This window comes from Peromyscus leucopus, chromosome 7, assembly GCF_004664715.2.
Source record: "Peromyscus leucopus breed LL Stock chromosome 7, UCI_PerLeu_2.1, whole genome shotgun sequence".
NCBI lineage: Eukaryota > Metazoa > Chordata > Mammalia > Rodentia > Cricetidae > Peromyscus > Peromyscus leucopus.
Genome location: NC_051069.1, coordinates 96,171,738 through 96,191,247, shown reverse-complemented (window position 1 = coordinate 96,191,247; position 19,510 = coordinate 96,171,738). Strand labels below are relative to the sequence as shown.

Genomic DNA, 19,510 nt, shown 5'->3' with positions numbered 1-19,510 from the left:
GTGTAGTCCTACAGCAGGTGTTCCTGGGTGAGATCTGGACCAATCTGCTCATGTTACAGATGTGGAAACTGAGGCTCAGGGAAGGTGGTCTCATCCAGGGGCTCAGTAAACAAAAAGATCTAAGGCCCGGACTAGATGTGGGTGTGGCTCAGTGATACAGTGTTTCTTTGCCTTTCATACACAAGGCCCTGAGTTCAACCTCCACACCTCAGAGAGAGAGAGAGAGAGAGAGAGAGAGAGAGAGAGAGAGAGAGAGAGAGAGAGAGAGATATCCCAGGCTGTGTTTGGGTTCTGTCCTCTGTGCTTCCTACTGGGGCCTTTTGAGTTTGAGTCCTTAAGAGGACATTGACCAAAATGTCTGCCCAGTGTGGGAAGGGCCCTTGGCTCCTTTGCTGGGTCCTACTGCTGTGGTGGAAATACCCAGATGCTGGTCTTGTTCACTTTCCTTAGACCTTCATCCCGCTCTGGCAGGAGAAAATGAGGACAAATAAAAGAGAGAAATTGTCCCCTCAGCAGAGCATTAGGTGTCTGAACGGTTTTCGAATAAATAAAAGTCTCCTCAGAGCCCCTGGCCAGGGCTGACAGCAGCTCTAACTCTCCACAAGATGTGTTTTTCTGCCTCCAGGTGGAAGTGAAGGGTGTCGATGGTCGGCTAAGTCAGGCTTTGACAGAGGCAGCCTTTTATCACAGCCTAACATCCCATCAGTGCCTTCGCCCAGTGGCCACAGCAAATTGTCCCCTCTGCTAGTTGCCTCTCCATGCCCGTCAGAAGAGGGTGAGGGGCCAGGCACTGTCCCCACCAAGGGCAGGAAAGAACCTCCGGGGCAGGACTGTGTCCTGATCAGGCTGCTAGCACCCAGCCAGGAATTTTGGAAATGGTTTGTTTCTCATTTGCTCATTTTGCAAGTGCAGACATTGAGGCAGAGAGGACCTGGACAAATCGGTCAATGAAGCCGACAAGCCAGGGATGCATCTCCTGAATGAGCCACCTCCACACAGTGCGTCAGGAGTGAGAGAGCCACTTTCTAGAAGGGGCCTCTCCGAGACAGAACCACACCTCACACCAACCACCCATCTCTTGGCACCAGAGTGTGGGGCAAGATGGTGGCACGCCTTTAATTCCAGGACTCAGCAAGCAGAGGCAGGTGGATTTTTGTGAGTTCGAAGCCAACCTGGTCTACATAGTGAGTTCCAGGCCAGCCAGGGCTATATGAGAACCTGCTGGGGTGGGGTGGGGGGCGCGGGGTGGGGGGGGGAGGATAAGAAGAAAAAAAGAGAAAGGCTCCGGCGTGACTGCTCTAAGTGCCAAAGGACCGAGGCTGAATTCAAGGAAGTGCAATTTCCAGCAAGAGATTGGGGAAGTGCCCTGAGGAAATTCCTAAAACCATCCGCTTCTTCTGCTGGAAGTGGCTGTTGGCTTTTGCTCATCAGTCCCTTGGTGAATTGGCCTCTGGTGGCCAGGGGAGGGGAGGGCAGCCCCAATTCCATCGTTACTTCACTTCATTTGTTGAGCGTTGGAGATGGAGATGGATAGAGGCTCCGTTTTTGATTCTGGAGGGGAAGTTGAGGCTGGACTCCAGATGGGCAGCATGGCTAGTAGGAACATTGTGTTGTGAAAGGTTGTAGACAACCCTGCCTCATTTTGTGAGGTCCCTACTCCCTGGGGGTGGTACTGGCTCTTTTTGAACACTGGTCAAGGTAAGGAAGGGACATTCTCAACCTGTAGCTAACTCTACATGCTTCCCTGGTAAGGTCAGGTGGAGCTCTCCTCTGTCGGAGTCACAGTCCCACGTGCAGACCCCACACCTATCTCTGGGGCTAGCTAAAGTGACGTAACATAGGGATGGAGGAGGAAGCACGTGACTCCTCCCGAGTGGCTGGAGTGTCCTCTTAGTCTGTTGTCCCAGAAGCCGTCAACTTCACACACACTCCAAGTGAACTTAGGATTCTTGTTATTTAACACGTCCTCAAGCCCTCTTGAGAAGGAAGGATTCTCTAGCTCCAGCTCCCGTGAAGCGTTGTTATTGCTGTTGGGTACCAGAGACTGAACAAGAGCCTTGTGCACGTTCGGCAGATGTCCTACCATTGAGCTACATCCCCAGCTAACCATGAATTCTTCGGTGATGCTGATCCAGGAAGGGATTGTCTGAACAGGGTCTGCAGGGGAAGGTCTGCCACACTGGAGGCTACTCTGTTGCCTAGGGGATTCGGTGGAGTCTGAGTCGCACTCAAGAGAAATGGGCTCTGTCGGGGCAGGTGACAGGGCCAAGCGTTCTGATTCTTCAGGCTACACCAAAGGGCCAAGCCAGCAGGGTTGGTGCCCTCCCAGTCAGCGTGGAAACACACCTCCCACTCTCTCTGCTGGCTGCAAGTAGTGCCCGTTTTGGCAAATGGAACGTGTGTGGTGGGAAACAGGAGGGATGAGAAGAGCCCAGTTAGGAAAAGGGAAAAGGTCAAGGCCTTATCTCAGTGTTTTCCCTGGGGTAGGCTGGCTAACAGGACAGTGTGATCTAAATAAAGTACATGCCTGCTTCAGAAGGTATGATGTTCAGAAGAGGAGATTGTCCAGGGTACAAGTCCAGGAATAATCATGGCTTGCAAGAATTCTGGGTCCCACCTTACTTGTGTCCGGAATGTGGGCAGAGAGGAAACACTTCGGCCATGAGAGATGACCAAGCCTCAGAACCCCTTTCAAAGAACAGCAGTGCCTCTGTGGACTCTGACTGCTTCCCATAGCGGGGCAAGTGAGCCCCAGAGATGCTCTAAGTGATGCCTTACGTCACACAATAACAGTGACACCTCTAAGACAGCACATCCTGTGCCGTGGGTCCTGATGGGGGGCCAACCATGGCCTTATCAGGTGGTCGGAGAAGGCTGTTTTCATGCTCAGTAAGCCTATCAGAAGGCTTTTTTAGGCTCCGGGAAAGTGGAATGGATGACTGGGAGGCCTTACTGAGGAGGAAGATGGGAACAGGGAGAATAAGGAGGCTTCTACCTATTGACTCCCACTAGTTTGGTGGGAAGTTCTCTCTGGCAGCTCAGCACTATCTTGCTGACAGCTTGATCACAAGTGAGACAAGAGGAGATTTAGGGAGGCAGAGGTGAAGAGAGAGACCCGCTGAAAGAGAGGCCTCCGGGAGAAGGACCAGGATGTGGGCTCAGAAGTTTGCCATAAGCCACTGACTGAGGTCTTACCTGAAGATCCAACCCGGTTGCCATGGGGTGGCTGAGAGCAGACCCTAGACAGGGCTCACTAGCAGTAATTTAGACAGAAGACAAGAAAGGGGCTGGGATTCCATCTGAGGGACAGTGGGTATGCCAGGCACCTCAGAGGGTAAGGCATTAGCAAGTATGGATGAAGGAATAAGTGACTGTGATAATCTATCACCTCTTGCTTGCTGCTGCCCAGTCGGGCCTGGCAGTCCTACAGATCTGATCCCTAGGAGGGAGGTTGGACACCGCTCTCAGAACCCTGTGTGCCTGCCTCCTCTAGAGCCGCTTTTGACGGTGTCTGGAGACCTTACCTCCACCTCACCGAGTTTCAGAGTGTAAGAGCCAGAGGGTATGGAGGGCACCAAGGAAACAAGGCCTTCGAAACACAACAGGACCGATGCACACACGACAGACTCAGAGACTGAGGCGCCTGCACAGGTCTGCATCGCATGGGGTCTTAGAGCTGAAAGGAGAAACGGCCACACGCCCCATCTCTGTCTCCAATGGATACCCACATGCACATGAAAATTTAGTGTTCTCCAAAGGAAGTCACTCAGGGAAACAAACTACTCTTAAAGGCAGGTCACATGACCAGCAGTAGATGGCCAACAGGAAACAAGCTCAGTGACATCTTTGCAGGTTCCTTGTCACACAGGCATTTTTTTCCCCCTGAATTTTAGATATTTCTTCCTAAAGGTAAGGGTAATTCCAATCACCATTTCTCCCCTCACTCCAATCCCTCCATCTTCACTACCTATCAAGACGGAAACAGATCTCTAATTTTCGAAAGAGCCTTCTGAGTAGATAGCATTAGCCCAAGTGGGCAGATCAGTAAACTGAGGCTCCAACGGTTCCCAGTGACTTATTTAGGCTGGTTGGGAGGTGGTGGATAGGCTCAGACTCGATTCAGCTCCTCCTGCATTAATGCAAGAGGAGCATGCTGTAATCTTTTTTTTTTTTAATAGGCCCATCTTATCTCAATATGCAAAACTATGCACATGGCATGCAAATTAGCATTTCCTGCCTGCTCCCAGGGTGGCGGTGCAGCCTTTGGGTTTTACAGATGATCCAACAGTCTGCCCTCCCCACACCCCTGCTTCTTTTAAGCTTCTCTGCTCTGCCTGCTCTACTAAGGTACTTGTAGGCTGGGCTTCTCAGAAGAAAGTTGGGGATGTGATGCCATGTGGTTGGTGAGGGATGAGTCAAGAGCCTTTTGAACATCCCCTGCCCCGCCCCCCCCCCTTCCTTGGACCCCAGCACAGCAGAGCTGAATGTCTGTGTTCTGAGGAACATGAGCCCAAGGATTCCTGTTGTGGCTGGAATGTGGAGAGGCTTTCTGGAGGTGGGAGAAAGGATGGTTCAGGTGAAGAGAACCTTGGACAGCTAGTAAAAGGTACTGAGGTAAGATCTGCCCCAGAGAAAGCCAGTGAAGCATGTAAAGTCTGCTCTGCTGAGAGGAGCAAAGCTTCCCTGTGATGGAGGAGCCCACCGCACCAAAGCACACGAGCCGGGAGGCTGGCAGGCAGGCGGCAGGACTGTGTCCAAGCTGTGGCTGCAAATCATGGGAGAAATGTCCCATGGGCACAGGGTGGAAAGGACAGTCAAGCTGGTGCCTTGGTCTGATTCATGGTCAGGAAAGCATCTTACCAGGTCCAGGTAACCTTGAGCTGGCTGACTAACATCAATGCACCTCAGTCTCCCTGGAGGGAAAATGGGCTCACGAAGGCCCTGGTCTTCCTCTCAGAGCTGCTGGTAGATTACTGGGGGTTTGACCTACTGCTGAGTTCTGAAGCACTCATGGAAAGTGTATACTCATGATGCCCTCCAGGTTCATGATGGGCATGAACCTGTCCCCACTTCTGCACATACTGACTGTCTGAGGTGGTGAGCCATGCCTGGCACATGCCGGACAATGTGGAACTGAGCCCCTAGCCAGAGGCAGGCCCAGGCCCAGGGTAGACTGCAGAGTAACTAACTGTTGAAGGCGAGACAGTAAGCAGAGCCATCCCCCTGCCTGGGTGCCCAGGGGGAGCGAGCTGGAATAGGAAGTTTCCTACAGAGGAATATGGGACTAGGAACAGGAGGTGGGGTTCAGCCAGTCTAGAACGCTCTAACAGAAGACCCTGGCAGAGTCTCTGGGACTGATGTATTTGCCCCAGAGAACACGGTCAGGCAGGGCAACAGCCGAGCAGGGAGGGCATCTACAGAGGTCAGTCTGTCCTCTTCAAAGACCCAGTTTTTAAGCAACAGGAAAGTTATCTCAGAACTGAGATGGATGCAGACCCCCATTATACGACAGGTGGAAATGGGGCTGCTCTGATGGAGGGAGTGAAGGGCTCCCAAGGTCCCCAGAACAGAGTCAAATTGAACACCTTGTACCAGACTAGGGTACAAGGAAAGGCTTGTCCTGGGCAGGCCTCAGCCTGAGGAATCTGAACTGTCATTTTTACCCTTCCACGGTGACCTTGGGATAAACTTTTTTGCAGCTGCAGGCTGCACATCCCCATTTGAAGAATGCGGGGTTCTTGGTTCCCTGGGGCCTGCTTGTCTCTCAGTTGCTGGAACTGATGTGGGGTTGCACCCCATCATGTAGCAGACAGGGGCTGTTTATTCATCTTCCCAGAGCTGAGGTCCTGACGAGCTCATCTGCTTCCTGGCTCAGCTAATTGGAATCACTTCCCCCTTTTTTTTCCCTCTGACTCTCAGTAAATTATTCGAATTCCCCCAGTCAGAGGCCTGGGTGATGGACAGCCCTGTCACAGCAGCCTAAGTGTTTAGAGAGCAATTGTTCTGTGGAGGGCTGCTATTCCTCACACTTGTGCTGTGCAAGGTGCCACAGGGAGAGTCTGCCAGACCCTGCCCCTGCCCCTGCCCCTGCCCCTGCCCCTGCCCCACACCGGCCCAGCTACCAGAGCCTGCTTGGCCTAGCCCGCCAAGCACAGGCTTCCGGTACGTGATCCTTGTCATAACAATCAGAGCAGCCGAGAGGTATTGCTCTTAAACCCTCAACACACATTTTTATAACCTTTCTGTTTAATAAGAAAGAGACAGCTCCAATTAGCTGGGAATATTCTGCAGAAATGGGATTATTTTAAAAGCTCCGGCAATATTATAAAATAGCTTCAGTAAGTGAACAGCTGTTGCTGGCCCGCACGCCCGCCATGCGCACTGCGCCTTGCCTCCCGCACCCCGACACCAGGGCTGGGGCCCGGTAGCTCCCCAGGCACTAACACTGAGCGCTGTGCTCTGGCTCGCAGTCCAGGGATATTTCTTCAAGTAGCCACATGTGAATCATGGTATGTGGTGAACAGGGACTCCCTTGTCCCAGACTGAGGGGAGGGAACAATTGTTGTTGTCCCTGAGTTTCGATCAGATCCTTGCTGGAGTCCTGTTTTTTTGTTTTTTTTTCCAGAAAAGTCCACGTGGAGACCCCAATACTCTCTTTAAAGGGCCTCCAGGGGCTGAGATGTAGGTCAGTGATAGAGGCCTTGCCTAGCATGTGCATGGCCCTGGTTTTCAAGCCTAGCACCACCAAATAAATAAATATAACAAAAGGAAGGAAATTCAGCATGTCCTTTTGCCCTGTGACCTGCTGGTGCTCCCCATCGACATCAGGACACCTACTCAATGTCCAGATTTTCCTAGAGCTCCAACCAAAGCGACAGGGCATTGCCTGGCTGGCTGACAGATCCAGTTTGCCTTTTTAGTGGTCACTATGTCCAGGCCTGACCCAGGACTAGGTGAGAATCGTTACCTAAGGGCCCCATCCCCAGTCCTTCTCAGGAACTAAAACACCCCCTCTTTGGAACCCACACCTTCTCCTATGGGTCTGCTGATTCATTTTCTCCAGAAGGGGCACTGTGCCTGATGCCTTGGCCATAGGAAGCTTTATCAGTAGGGAGTCAGATCCTCCATAGCTGAGGTGTGGGGGCCTGGAGATCCTGACTTGTCTTCCTTTATGCCATGCTAACATCTTAAAAGGACTCTGGGCTGGCCTTGGGCAGTATGGCTCACGCCTTTAATCCCAGCACTGGGAGGCAGAAGCAGGCAGATCTCCGTGAGTTCGAGGCCAGCCTGGTCTACACAGCTAGTTCTAGGATAGCCAAGGCTACACAAAGAACCTCTGCATCTGACCCACAGGCTTATTCTCAGCTCCCAGGCTTTTCTGGGCCACTTAGGGCAATGCCCAGCATAGCCACTGTAGAAGGAGCCAGGGTGAGGGCCTCAGCGAAGTCCTAGGTTCTCTTCGGCTTTCTGAGCGGAGAGACGGGAGGACTCTGTATTCCTGCTTATTTGTGCCTTGGCTCATAGCCGCAAGGCTTCCACAATGCTGGGTCCCTTTAAAAGTCCAGGCTAAAGAATGAAAGATGTTTGAGCAAACTTTGGGGATGGATGGAGTTGGGAGGGATTTCAAAGTCTTGAAGGGTCACTATGTAGTCTAAGTGTGAAGAGACACCTATACTCTACTGTAAGGCCGGCTAGGAGGAGAACCCAGACTGTCAGCCTCCACCCAGACACTTGTCCTTGGCGGGTACCAGCACAGGCAATGTTGGGGTATGAACTCTCAGCCCTGGCGTGGTAGGTATGAGCCCTGGCTCAGTGGCTCAGGTGGACATTGGTAACTGTCCTGGGAGTCAGGAATGGGGTGAGGCAGGACCCTAGGGCTGATAAAGTGCAGGCAAAGGTTGAGGGACAAGCGGTGGGCAGGGAGAACGCCTACGCATGCTCTACGACAGAACCAAGCCAACTGGAGCTCCCTGGAGTCCTCAGAGGCCCCACTTATTAATCCTCCAGGCCTGGCAGGGTTGGAGGGCTGCAGGGGAGGGGGAGCTGCCTGATGGCCTAGGGAACAACTATACAGTGGGATCCTCTTGGAGCTGGGGTCCTTGTCTTGCTAGGTCTAGATCTTCGGCACCCTGCCTAGGGAATGGGGACAATTTCGGGACATCCTTGGCAAGAGACTGCAGCCTAGGAACTGCAGCGGGAGGCAAACGCACCATGTGCTAAATGGGGAAAAATGAATTTTACACCCAGACAAAGTGACTTTTATCATGTTAACGACCATGGTTTGCTCATCGTGTCTGGCGCAGTGAAATGGGGCCTGTGGATGTTTTTCTTTTAGTTCTGCCTTTAAATGGAGGCATTCCCCGCCCCCCACCGCCCCCAGAGCAGACAAGCCAAGCCCCTCAAACTGGGATGACAGAAATGCCAATTCAGCAAAAATAAAAATGTAAGTTTTTGTTTTGTTTTTGGGCATCCTCCCCTTCCCCACCCCCACCCCCTGCCATTTTCATCTGTATCTTCCAGCAAAAAATAGAGCTGGGAATGAAAGAGGCACTCGGGTGTAATTCCAGGAGTCCCAAGGGACTGAGGGAGGAGTCCTGAGTGGGAGGCCGGAACGCAGCTCTGGCCCGGCCCCTCCCTGTGTGCCCTGGGACCCGACTCACCCATTTTTGACCCTCGTCTGCCCATCACTCTCAGGGAAGTAGTCTGGGTGATGGGAATACTTACAGCCAGAGACTTACTCTGGCCTGGTTGCTCAGATAACCACGTTATACACATCACCCCAGGTGTGTCTGGTCCAGAACTTCTTCCTCTAGTAGCCAGAGACTCTTCAAGAGCAAGCCAGGGCAACCATTCCTGAATCCATGGTGACACACACACACACACACACACACACACACACACACACTCGCCAGGGCTGGTAAGAGATCCTGAATGGAAAGGACAAAGGTGCTGATGGAGTCAAGGCTGTTTTCCTGAGCTCTGTAAGCAGCGGAGAGTTGGCCATCCCCTAGCCACCCCACCCCCAACTCTTCAGTCTGCATACAGAGCACACCATTGGCACACGGCAACTCCATATTGTACCCATCAGCTTTTAAGAAAACACCATCTGATGCTTTGTACAGCTGCCCAGTCGGGTAGCACCCAGTTCCCCAGGAAAAGCCTGCCCTGGGCCCACTGAGACAGACTCATCTAAGGCAAATAAAGAGGTCTTGGGTCTGGCAGATCTGGCAACCTCTGCCCTGACACCATACATTCCTGCTCTGGAAGGCTTGCCACGACCAGACAGGCAGAGCATTTGAACAGCAGAGATCAGTGGACAATTAGCCAGTCCGGTGGAGGTAATTAATCAATGTTCCCGGCCTTCCATCCATCCAAGGCTATGTGCGCACTGCTCTGCCTGGGCCCTCATTAAAATCAGCGCCCGGTGAAGCTAACAGGAATGGACTCACTTGCCATCTGTGTCCCCTTTGCCAGCCCAAATAGCATCACCAGCGCTACTGCTCACAGCTCAGCGCTGCCGTTATTGTCATAGTCACTGTCCCCGTGACCATCACTAGACTGCTGTCACCTTCACAGTGGCACCAGCCAGGACTCACTAATTCACTGCCATCATCCCCACCTACACGGTGTGCACTCTTCCATGACTCAAAGATTTCACACTGTCCCCTTATTTGATTCTCCCCACAGTCCCCAAAGACAGACAGGTCGCTGGCAGGGAGGCCAAGGCATAGGGAAGTATGCTCAGTAAAGCAGTATGAGGACCCGGCCTCCCTGAGTATGAGCTGATTCACATAGGAGGCCTCTGCTCCCTCTTACACCAGTCAGGATGGACTCAGTTAGGCTGCAATAACAGTCATCTAAATCTTAGTGACTTCAAACAATGAAGGTTTATTTCTTCTCCTGGCTCCATGTCCTTCATGGGTCAGCTGAGGCTCTGCTCCATGCCATCTTCACACGGAGAGCAGGCTGGCCAAACAGCTAAGCCTGGAAGATTGACTGTTGTCATGGCAGATGAAGACAGGGCCCCTAAAGGACTCACACCAGCTGATGAATTCTTTGACTCCCTTAGAAAAAGCACAGATTTTGCTTACCACGCTCATTGGCTAGAACCAGAGGTACAGCCCCACCTGACCACCAGGGGGCAGAAAGGTGCACTCCTAAATTTAACCTGAAGCAAGGTGATTGAGTAATGTGACAAGGGCATCCAATTCCCCTCTTTCCTCCTCTCCTTCCCTTCCCAGTCCTGTATACCCATGCTCTCCAGCCTGCTGGTCCAGCAGGCTCATGAGGGTTGAGATGAGATGTCCATGATCTTTCCTGTCTGGGCCTTTTGCTCTCTGCTGGCTCCCACATGTAAAAGGCACTCAGGTGGACAGGCAAGGACAGGTGGACAGGGATTCCTAGAAAAGAGGTCTCTCTGGGGGAGGCTCGTGAGAGACCAGCACGTGAGTACTTGTCCCATTCCCAAGGAGCCTCCTGGAAATGAACTGGGAGGGAGCAGCTTCACCGGGGCTCAGGCAGTGCACTGGTCAAGAATGTGATGTAGTTACCATTGGAGAGGCTGAGACAGAAACCAGCTGGGAGAGTGTAGAGAATTCAAGAGAAACATTCACAGGATAAGTGAGGGAGGCAGCCTTGGAGGAGAGGCCAAGACAAAGGAGGATAAACTAGGTGGTCACTGAGGGACCAGCTTATTGGCCAGTGATGGGCTACGGACCTCGCAGTCTGCTGGCATTTGTACCACACCTTCTGGAGTACCTGAGTCACACTGTCCCCCAACCTCTAGCTTGGGTAAGGATCCCCTGCAGATTGAGCTGTAGGACTAAATCGAGGCTAGAGAATGGGGAGGAGAAGGGAGTTGGGCAGCAGATCTGGGGTACCAGGGCTCAGCCTTGGGGCTCCGTTCCCGTAGAGCAGGGAGAGGTCAGATGGCAAAGTGGGAATAGGTCCAAATAAAACCATCTCTTGTGCTTCTCGAATGAGGGTGCCTGCTCTTCTTCCTGAGAGGGTGTGGCTCTTCTCACATCATCCATCACCAAACCACAGGAGACTGGCCATGATCAATAAAACAAACAATTATCCTGTCATTACTGATTGCAGGCCTGCGGCCAGTCGGGGGGCAGGGGGGGCAGGCTATAATCGAGAGCCTAATGGGAACAGTCCACACTTTGGGTGTTGACCCAGGATTGGGATGCAGAGGACGGAGACTAAAGGTTGGAGCTGCAAGGCGGCGCTGCCCCAGAGTAGAAGTCAATTCCAGGAAGACTGAACTTTATCTGGTAAACCACAGCTAGAGAAGGGGGTAAACCGTTCCCCATATATCTCTTAGTGGGATGGGATGGGTCTATCCCTTTACCCCTCCACTCCTTTTAGCCTCTCTTTTCATTCTGCATCAGCTTATGTTAGGGCCCATGTTAGTTAGATATTATGAGCAATCTCAGCTGTGAGTCAGGTACCTTCCTCTGACTGCCTGTCTCAACTCCCTCCTCTCAGGATCCCAAAACCCTCATCCAAAATAATAATGTTTCACTACTGCCCTCCTAAGGCACTTTATCTTGGCTACCTAGACAGGGGATGTATTAAAGGCAGTTCATATGGGTCTAGCTAGAGAGACAGGCGGGAGTCACCATCACCCTAAAGCCTGGGTCTTGGCTCCTGAAAGATGCTTAGGGTCTAGCCTGGAAATGAGGAAGCTGTTCCCTGTGGCCCTGAAAAAGTAGGCCCAGCATCTGCTGAGTCAGCCAGGAGGAGCTGGGGCCATGGCCACCTCATCCCCACCAAGTCTGTTCCCTGTTGTATTCCCAGCCCCACAGAGGGGAAATCTCTCTCCATCAGAGGGAAGGGACGAGAGAAGTGATTTATTATTCTATTCCATTATGCCTGTTTCCAGAGAAACTAATTATGGAGCATTGTTGTATTAGATACTTTCAGAAAGATTACATTTTCTTACTTTGGCCGATAAAAAAATTAAATCCATCAGTTTTCCTAAACACATTACAGTAAAGACAGACTTGCTCCTCGTAATTATTAATCAGTTGGATTTGGGGACGCAAAGCATTTGACTTAAGCTCAATACAGTCACGAACAATGTCCCAGGATCGCATCTGGTATTGAAACAATTTTTCAATTTATTAAAAAGTCATTAACGCGGTTGGGATGGTAGGTGGAGGGAGAGCTAGCCTAAGACACTGAATCAGAGATCTGCCTAGGGGAAGAAAATCCAGCTATGTTTTCTCCCCAAGCTTGCCTCAATTCAAGGAGCCTGTTCAAGTTGAAAACTGACCTGGAGAAGTTAACCCTCTGTCCCTAGCCCAGCTGCCCCACAAACCTGTCTATCCTGAGTCTACTCTCCAGGCCATGAACTCTACGGAGCAGTGTGGTGGCAGGAACAGATTACTCATAGGGAATGGTGTGCCCAGCTGAGCCCCGAGCCCGCTGTTCTGTATTCTGCAGAGAGGGCTGACTCAGCCCGACTCCCACCGTGGCAGGGAAACAGGTCCTCCTACAGCACAAGCTCTTGGAGCCCCCACGTGGGGACATGTGGCTATTTGGAAGGACACCTGGTGTGGCCGGGTGCCTCGTTCCAGTCGCTGGCCCTGCTCATTCAATCATTTAATTACTCCTCTGACACTTCCTACTCCCAGGAGGGATTTTCAAGGGTTTAGGAGACTGGCAAGCTACAAGCCGAGTTTAGCCTGAGTCCCGGCCCAGGTCAGAGCTGAGGGATGGCAGCAGGCCCTGGGCATGTGTCACAGCTCAGCCACTCCAGAATTGTTGACCTTGGACAAGTCAGTTAACCCCACTGAACCTTAGCTTCCACGTCTGGAGAAAGAGGGTGTCTGTCTGTCTCTCCACACAAGACAAGGAGAAGTCAGGAGATCAGTGTTTACCTTTCCTTAGCTGGAGTTCCGTCATGCTTCATGGCCTGCTCCCCGGGTCTCTTAAAGTCTGGTTCCTTTAAGGGACTGTTTCGTTTATGCTGTTCTCTCTGGATGAATACCTACCTTTCCACATGTCTTTCTTCTAGAAAATTCCACCTATCCTTCCTTTAGATCTCTGTTCTAGTGATTTCCCTTAAATCTGGAGCAGGGGCCTTTTGATATCTGTGCAAGCCCTGGGTGGCATTTTCCCATCTCATGGTGCTAACAAGTCCTGGGTCCCAGAAAGGCCAAGTTTTGCCGAGACTATGTTCAAACTCCATTTTAGACCTGCCCCCTCCAACTCAGCCTTAGACCTTGCTGGATGGCTCAGACTGGCCTTTCTGTGGGTGTATTGCAGGTATATTGTCCGGCCCACTGGTTTAAGGACATTAAAACCAGAGGACCAGACAACTGGACCTTCTGCCTCTGTACCCTACCTTTAGCCCAGTGCCAGAGAGGAAGCCAGAAAGAGAAGACAGGGCACTCTCACGATGTCTGTCCCTTGACAAGCTTAGCAAGCCCTGCTTTTGTGCACCTTAGTATCCCAATATATGTACAGTTTCCCCAATTTCTGAACAAAGGTGAGGTGGGGATGAAAAATCTGAGTGGTGGTGAAGACTCCTGAAGAAGGAAGAGGACCCAAGAGAGTTGTGATTAAGCATCAGTAGCATTAGGGGTGATTGGAGTGACTGGACTGGACCTGAGCTCAGATGAGTTCCAGGCCTATCTTGTTTCCTGCTGTCATAGACCACAGGCTGCAGAGATGGACCCCTGGGTGCCAAGCTCCTGTCCCCTCACCTCACCTTTCACCTGTGGGCAGGTGGAATTGCACATGTTCCAGATTCCAGACACTCTATTTCCTCGGGATTTATGGAGGGTTTTATCTTCCCTCCTTGATCACTGGTGAGGGAAAGGAGAGGGCATGCTTGGCTCCCTCTCCCCCAGAGGAGCAAGGAATAGCAGCCTGGCCACCCTGGAGCTTGGAAAATACTGTCTGAACCCCACCTTAGCAAACCCTCCTTCCCCCCATGGGGCCTCGTCAGGGCCTGGTGGATACGGGGAGGAGATGGCAGCCATTTAAGCTGTCACCAGCTCCATCAGAGGATTTAAATCACTGACACAGAGTAACAGCGCTGTAGATTACCGTGCGGGAGCCACGAGGGCTCAGCACAGCAGAGGCGGAGAGGGAGAGGAGGGGATTAAGGAGATACAGGCCAGAGTTATTGCCCTGGTACCCGAGTGGTGAGTTCTCTGCAGCTAAACCCAGCCCAGTAAGGGGATCTGAGCACCCCACTGGATCTGAGCGCCCCATCTGTCTCTCCACCAAGATCAGACCCCCACAGGAACCCATATGCCCCCAAGCTTCCCCAGGACCCTCCATACTCATATTCATTATTAGAATAGCTCCGATTAGAGCTGAGGTCTTGACTTGTGTCTCCCCCTGGCTACCTGTGGACCTAGCACCCAAAGGTCTTACAACTATGGGTACCCCCAAGAGGGGGTGGGGGCACCTGGCAGGAAGCCTGCTTGCTCCCGCTCACGGGCGCCTAGCCATTGTCTCTGATTGTATGGTATTAGTCGTAAATTACAGCCTTTGGGAGGCCGCATGTAAAAATAAAATAAAATAAGTGTCAAAAGACAGAGAAAATATTGATTCTTCAGGGAGAAGAAAGGATGGTTTGGTTAAATTAAAACTTTGAGAGGAAATAGAGTATAAGAAGATGGTCCCTAAGATCCAAGAGCAGCCTGGGGCATGGTAGAGGTATTCTGGGGAGATCATCAGTCAATACTCACGTGAGCCATGAGATCCTGATCTATCTAGGCCAGAGTGAGGAGAGCGCAGATAAGGTGAGGCCTTGCCTTTTGGAGGGACAGCACTTTGGAAACTCACCAGTAGAAGTAGGCATTGGTTCACAAGCAGAAGGGGGCCACTGGGTTCTGGCAGGCCCGGCGGGTTGTGGGAGCTCTCCGTGGTGCTGATGGTCATTGCCCAATTGGGAAGCCCATCTGGTTTCTTCCCCTCCACCCCTACCTCACAGCCAGAGGGACTCTCTCCCTTCTTCTCTGCCTGGGTCTGTGTTCCGAGTGAGGGCCCCATCATAACCAGTTCCCCTTGTCCAGGGACGCTCCGCAATCCATTCGGGTTCTTCATCCTCTCTCTCTGTCTTTGCTTTATGGAAAACTTATTCCAACACTCCAACAGCACATCACTTTTTCTTTTCAACATCTTGCTCTGCAGCTTCCTTTGCTGTCTTTGCTCGGATGCCAATGAGCCGGGCATTGACCCGCACCATTCAAAGACTGGCAAAAGCCTTGAAGTTCTTCTCTTCTTCTGTGATGACCCTGGCTTTCTCCTTTTTGTAGACATTCCGGATGGGCATCACAGGTCCTGTGAGCTGGGTGGCCAATGTAAGTTCTTCAGCAGAACTAACTCCCTTTTTGGAGGAGAAGGCTGCCTGGGGAAGAGTATGAGCTTGGAGCGGTACTCCTTCAGGCGCTGCACATTAGCCTGTAGTGATTCAGTAGATTTATTTCGCCTCCTTGGGTCCACAGAGATGCCGATGGTGCGAGCCACTTTCTTATGGATACCAGCCAGCCTGAGTTCTTCCAGGCTGAAGCCCCTGCCGGTTCAAACCTTGGTGTGGTACCTCACTGTAGGGCACCTCACTATGGGCCCGGTGGGACCGGACGTGGGGCGAGGAGCAATGCAGTGCGCTTTCGCTTGCTGGACCTTGCGTCTGCGGATCTTGCGTGCTGGCTGGTTGAAGCAAGTGTCCACTCACTGCTGCCAATCCTTGTGGAAGGGGGCTTCAGGGTCATGCCATTCTGGCTGGGCGCCATGGCTGCCTCCTTTGCAGAAGAACAGCCAAGCGGAAAGGCCTTCATCCTCTTTATGTCTTCTCCTCTGAAAGATGAGGATCCTGCCCAGACAGTGTCAATAAGGCACAAAAAATGGAGAGACAAACCGATAGATTGAAGCTTTGATGGCAGGGCAGATAGAGGCTGTCCTTTGGTGGTGGCATTTCCCATTAGGAAATAATGTCCTCAGACCTGCAGTGCCATTAGGTAAAAGCTAGGTAGTAAGCAACCATGTACCTGGACCTATGCTTGAGAGCATGAGGGCATCATTGCATCCAATGGGCTTGTAGAGTCACTCAATGGGTTGCTTTGGTAACAGACAGAGTGGCAGAAAGCATCCCTATCATCACATACAGCCTGGGCTCCCTTGGAGGGATCAGGCAAATTTGAGGTTACATTTGTCTTTCTAGTGCAGTGATTCTCAACCTCCCTAATGCTGTGGCAATTTAATACCTCATGTTTTGGTGACTTCCAACCATAAAATTATTTTTATTGCTACTTCATAACTGTAACTTTGCTACTGTTATGAATTGTAATGTAAATATTTTTGGAGATAGAGGTTTGCTAAAGAAGTCATGACCCTCATGTTGAGAATCACTGTTCATGAGGTTCTGGAGACTCAAATCAGGAGACTCACGTTTCTTGTATGAGAAAAATGCACTAGAAGGACATCCTACCTAGCTAGAGACTCAGAGTCCCTCACTCAGCCACCACAGTCGTGGGGAAAGCAGGGGCTCTAGACTAACCCTATCTCCCTTCTGGTTTTGAAGGTGATCACAACAGAGGTATCCATAGGAGCTTCCCATGATTGACAGGTGAACTGGGCACTACAATGACTGTGCAGCTGGACAGGGTCTGATCTGGTTCTTGTCAGAGAAGAAGTAAGGTCCCCAGAGGCCAGGGCATCTTATGACAAGGTCCAGGAGATCTGCCTGAACATCACCGCCCTTCTAACCTGCAGCCCCTTGCCTCGGTCACCTAACAGCTCTCAGCCCCACAGTCCTCTGCCCAGTCCCGACTGACCTTAAACCATGGCAAGATGAGTCCCTGGAGTAGGTTGGTTGGATGGGCCTTGGTATAGGCCAGACTTGGACAGCTGCTCACCCATCAGCAAGCAGGTTCAGGAGTGCTGTGACCTGATCCCCTTGCCTGGGAGCACCTCCTCTGCTGAAGGTACCTCTACTGGTGAGAGAAGCACCCTCTGGTCCCAGGAGTTCCTGTTTCTTTCCTGCTCTGTTGCTCTGTGATTGACCCTCCTTGACTCTCCACGAAGTGTTGCACTTGGCTGAGGTTTTATCCTGGTCTCCTCTCAGCACCTGTGTTTTCCTGACCCTGCACTTCGAGCTCACCCTCCCTGGATATCCATGCTAGAGGACAGTTCGGGGACCCAGGAACCTCTTAGGGTGGGTGGCTCCTCAGGGGCCCCACTAGCACTGAACAAGAAAGCCCCTCCAGATGTACGGATACTCTGACAGATCCATATATCACTAGTGTTCTTGAGTTGTCTGTGGTTTGACCCCAGGGTGATCTTTCTCTTTGTCCTCTTTCCTCAGTTTCCCTCAGCTCAGCCTGTGCCTCACAACCCACTCTTGCTCTGAGCCCTCCCCAGCCCAGGGCCCATGCTGCTGGCTTTCACCCTGAAGCGCGCTCATCACCAGCGCTATCTCTGTTTGCCCTAGCTGAAGTGAAGCCCTTTTCTTTATATCTCCCCGGGTAGAGGGGCCGGGATGCACTCCCATGGGCTCTGAGAGGGGGTGGGAATTTAAGACCCGAAGCCTAGGGACCTCTCTTCTATTCATGCTCCATTATATTGGGTGACAGACACAGTCTGGCCCTATCCCAATAAACTGCTTATATCTACAGTCACTCTCTCATCTAGATCTTGGCCAACCTAGCAGATTCTTGAGATGCATAACCTACCTTATCCAGTATGCACTTTCTACCCCATGGGCTCAGTTTTTAGAACCCATATTTTGCTCTTGTGGTTCCCCACTGACTTCCCTCGAAGATTCCGTGTACCCACAAACCTGTCCATATTGCCAAAAGAAGGCCAGAGCCCAGAGAGGCCCAAAAGTCTACCACTTCTTTGTGACCCAGAGCAGATGCATTGCTGTGCAGATAAAGAGCAGAGGCCACAGCAGTGAAATGCAAGCAGTTGCCTTGGTGGGAGATGGGCTGCAACATCCTAGAGAGAGATAAGAATCTCCTGCTTCTTCTGAGGAAAACCTCCTACCTAGATTACTTGCCTGGTTCCATTCCCTCTCCAGTCTCTCTCTCTCTCTCTTTTCATGGTCTCTCTTTGTAGCCATGGCTGTCGTGGAACAGGCTGGCCTCGAACTCACAGAGATCCACCAGTCTGTTTCTGGAGTGCTGGGATTAAAGGCGTGTGTCGTCACTCCTGGCTTCAACCTCTTTTCTTTTCCAGAGCAAACAAGATCTCAGTTGTCTGTTTTGGGGAGTACCAGTCTCCCCTAATCCCTCAGCCTCCTCCATCCCTGCCCTCCCCAATTACCTCCTTCCTCTCGGCTCTCTCCTCTGCTTTTCTCCTCCCTCTTCCTACCATCTCCCCATAGCAAAATCATTTCCAGCTCCCACTGGGCTTCAGCCTTCTGTGTGACCTCAGACAAGTCACCTCACCTCTCTGAGTCTCCATTTCCACAAGAAATGGGATAATAACAGTCCTGGTCTTACACAATGTCCTGAGTAGGCTCCCTTGGAAGGGACCTGGTTCAGAGTGGGTCGTGTGACAACAATTATAGTAAAATGGCTGTCCTTCTCGAAATCCTCCTCCTTAATCCTACCCATGAGGACATTTTCCTTGTCAATTATTATTATTATTATTATTATTATTATTATTATTATTTGCAAAAGCTTCTAGATCCTTACTGCTACTTCCGTTCTGAGTTCCTATCCCTAAGTACTTGTGTCTTCCTGTAGGAGCATGCCCCTCACCAGAATAGACCAGAAACGCACACCGCCACGTGGTGTGCACACACAAATACGCACACACAAATGGTAAACAAAATATAATTCATTTGTAAAGGAGACTCCAGTCGTGCCATCCATCTTAAGCTAAAATCCAATACTTCTCGGCGCGGCCTGCTGCTCCTTGATGAATGGAGAGGACAAAGGCTCTGTCTCATGCTTGCTGCTGAGCCTCCCTCTCTAGCGCAAGGGAATGCCAGCCACCAAGTCCAGTGGGGATGGAAGGAGCAGAGTCCTAGCTATTGTAGGATGCCAACATCCGTTCTAGCCTCAGAGGTCCAGCGGGACATGCTCTGGCTTCACCCTCATATCTGCAGCCTCCGTTAGATACACATCATCCTCTCTGGTGCTGCATGCTTTTCTGGACACTTAGGAGTTACTGAAGCCTGGCCAAGGGTGGGCTGAGGTACCAAGATGCCTGCTCCCACTTCTATCCATTTCTCCAATCCGAGCCTCTTCTCTTTCAGCCCTCCTCTTCTCTAGCAACGTTTCCCCATCTCTGCCCAAAGTCATTCCCTTACAGCCTGGGTCACTTTCCAAAGACCTTGGCCTTTGTATAGGCCCGACCCTAGGTCACCATTCCTTCCCTTCTTAGCTTGGAGAACGCCACAGGGTTAAGGTCCAGCTTAAACTCTCCTTTCTGGAAAGCAAACTTGACCCTCCCGAGCACGGCCAAGTTCAAGAAGTCAGGATGGCTTGAGCTTTAAGGTGATACTGGTAAAGGAGGCCAGAGAAAGTGTGTCGCT

The 19,510-nt window shown here is 51.6% G+C and overlaps 1 pseudogene; it reads right to left on the bottom strand.

Annotated features, from left to right (window-relative positions):
- Positions 1 to 15,127: 15,127 nt before the first annotated feature.
- On the bottom strand, positions 15,128 to 15,761 carry LOC114710986 (annotated as a pseudogene).
- Between the last annotated feature and the right edge of the window lie 3,749 nt (positions 15,762 to 19,510).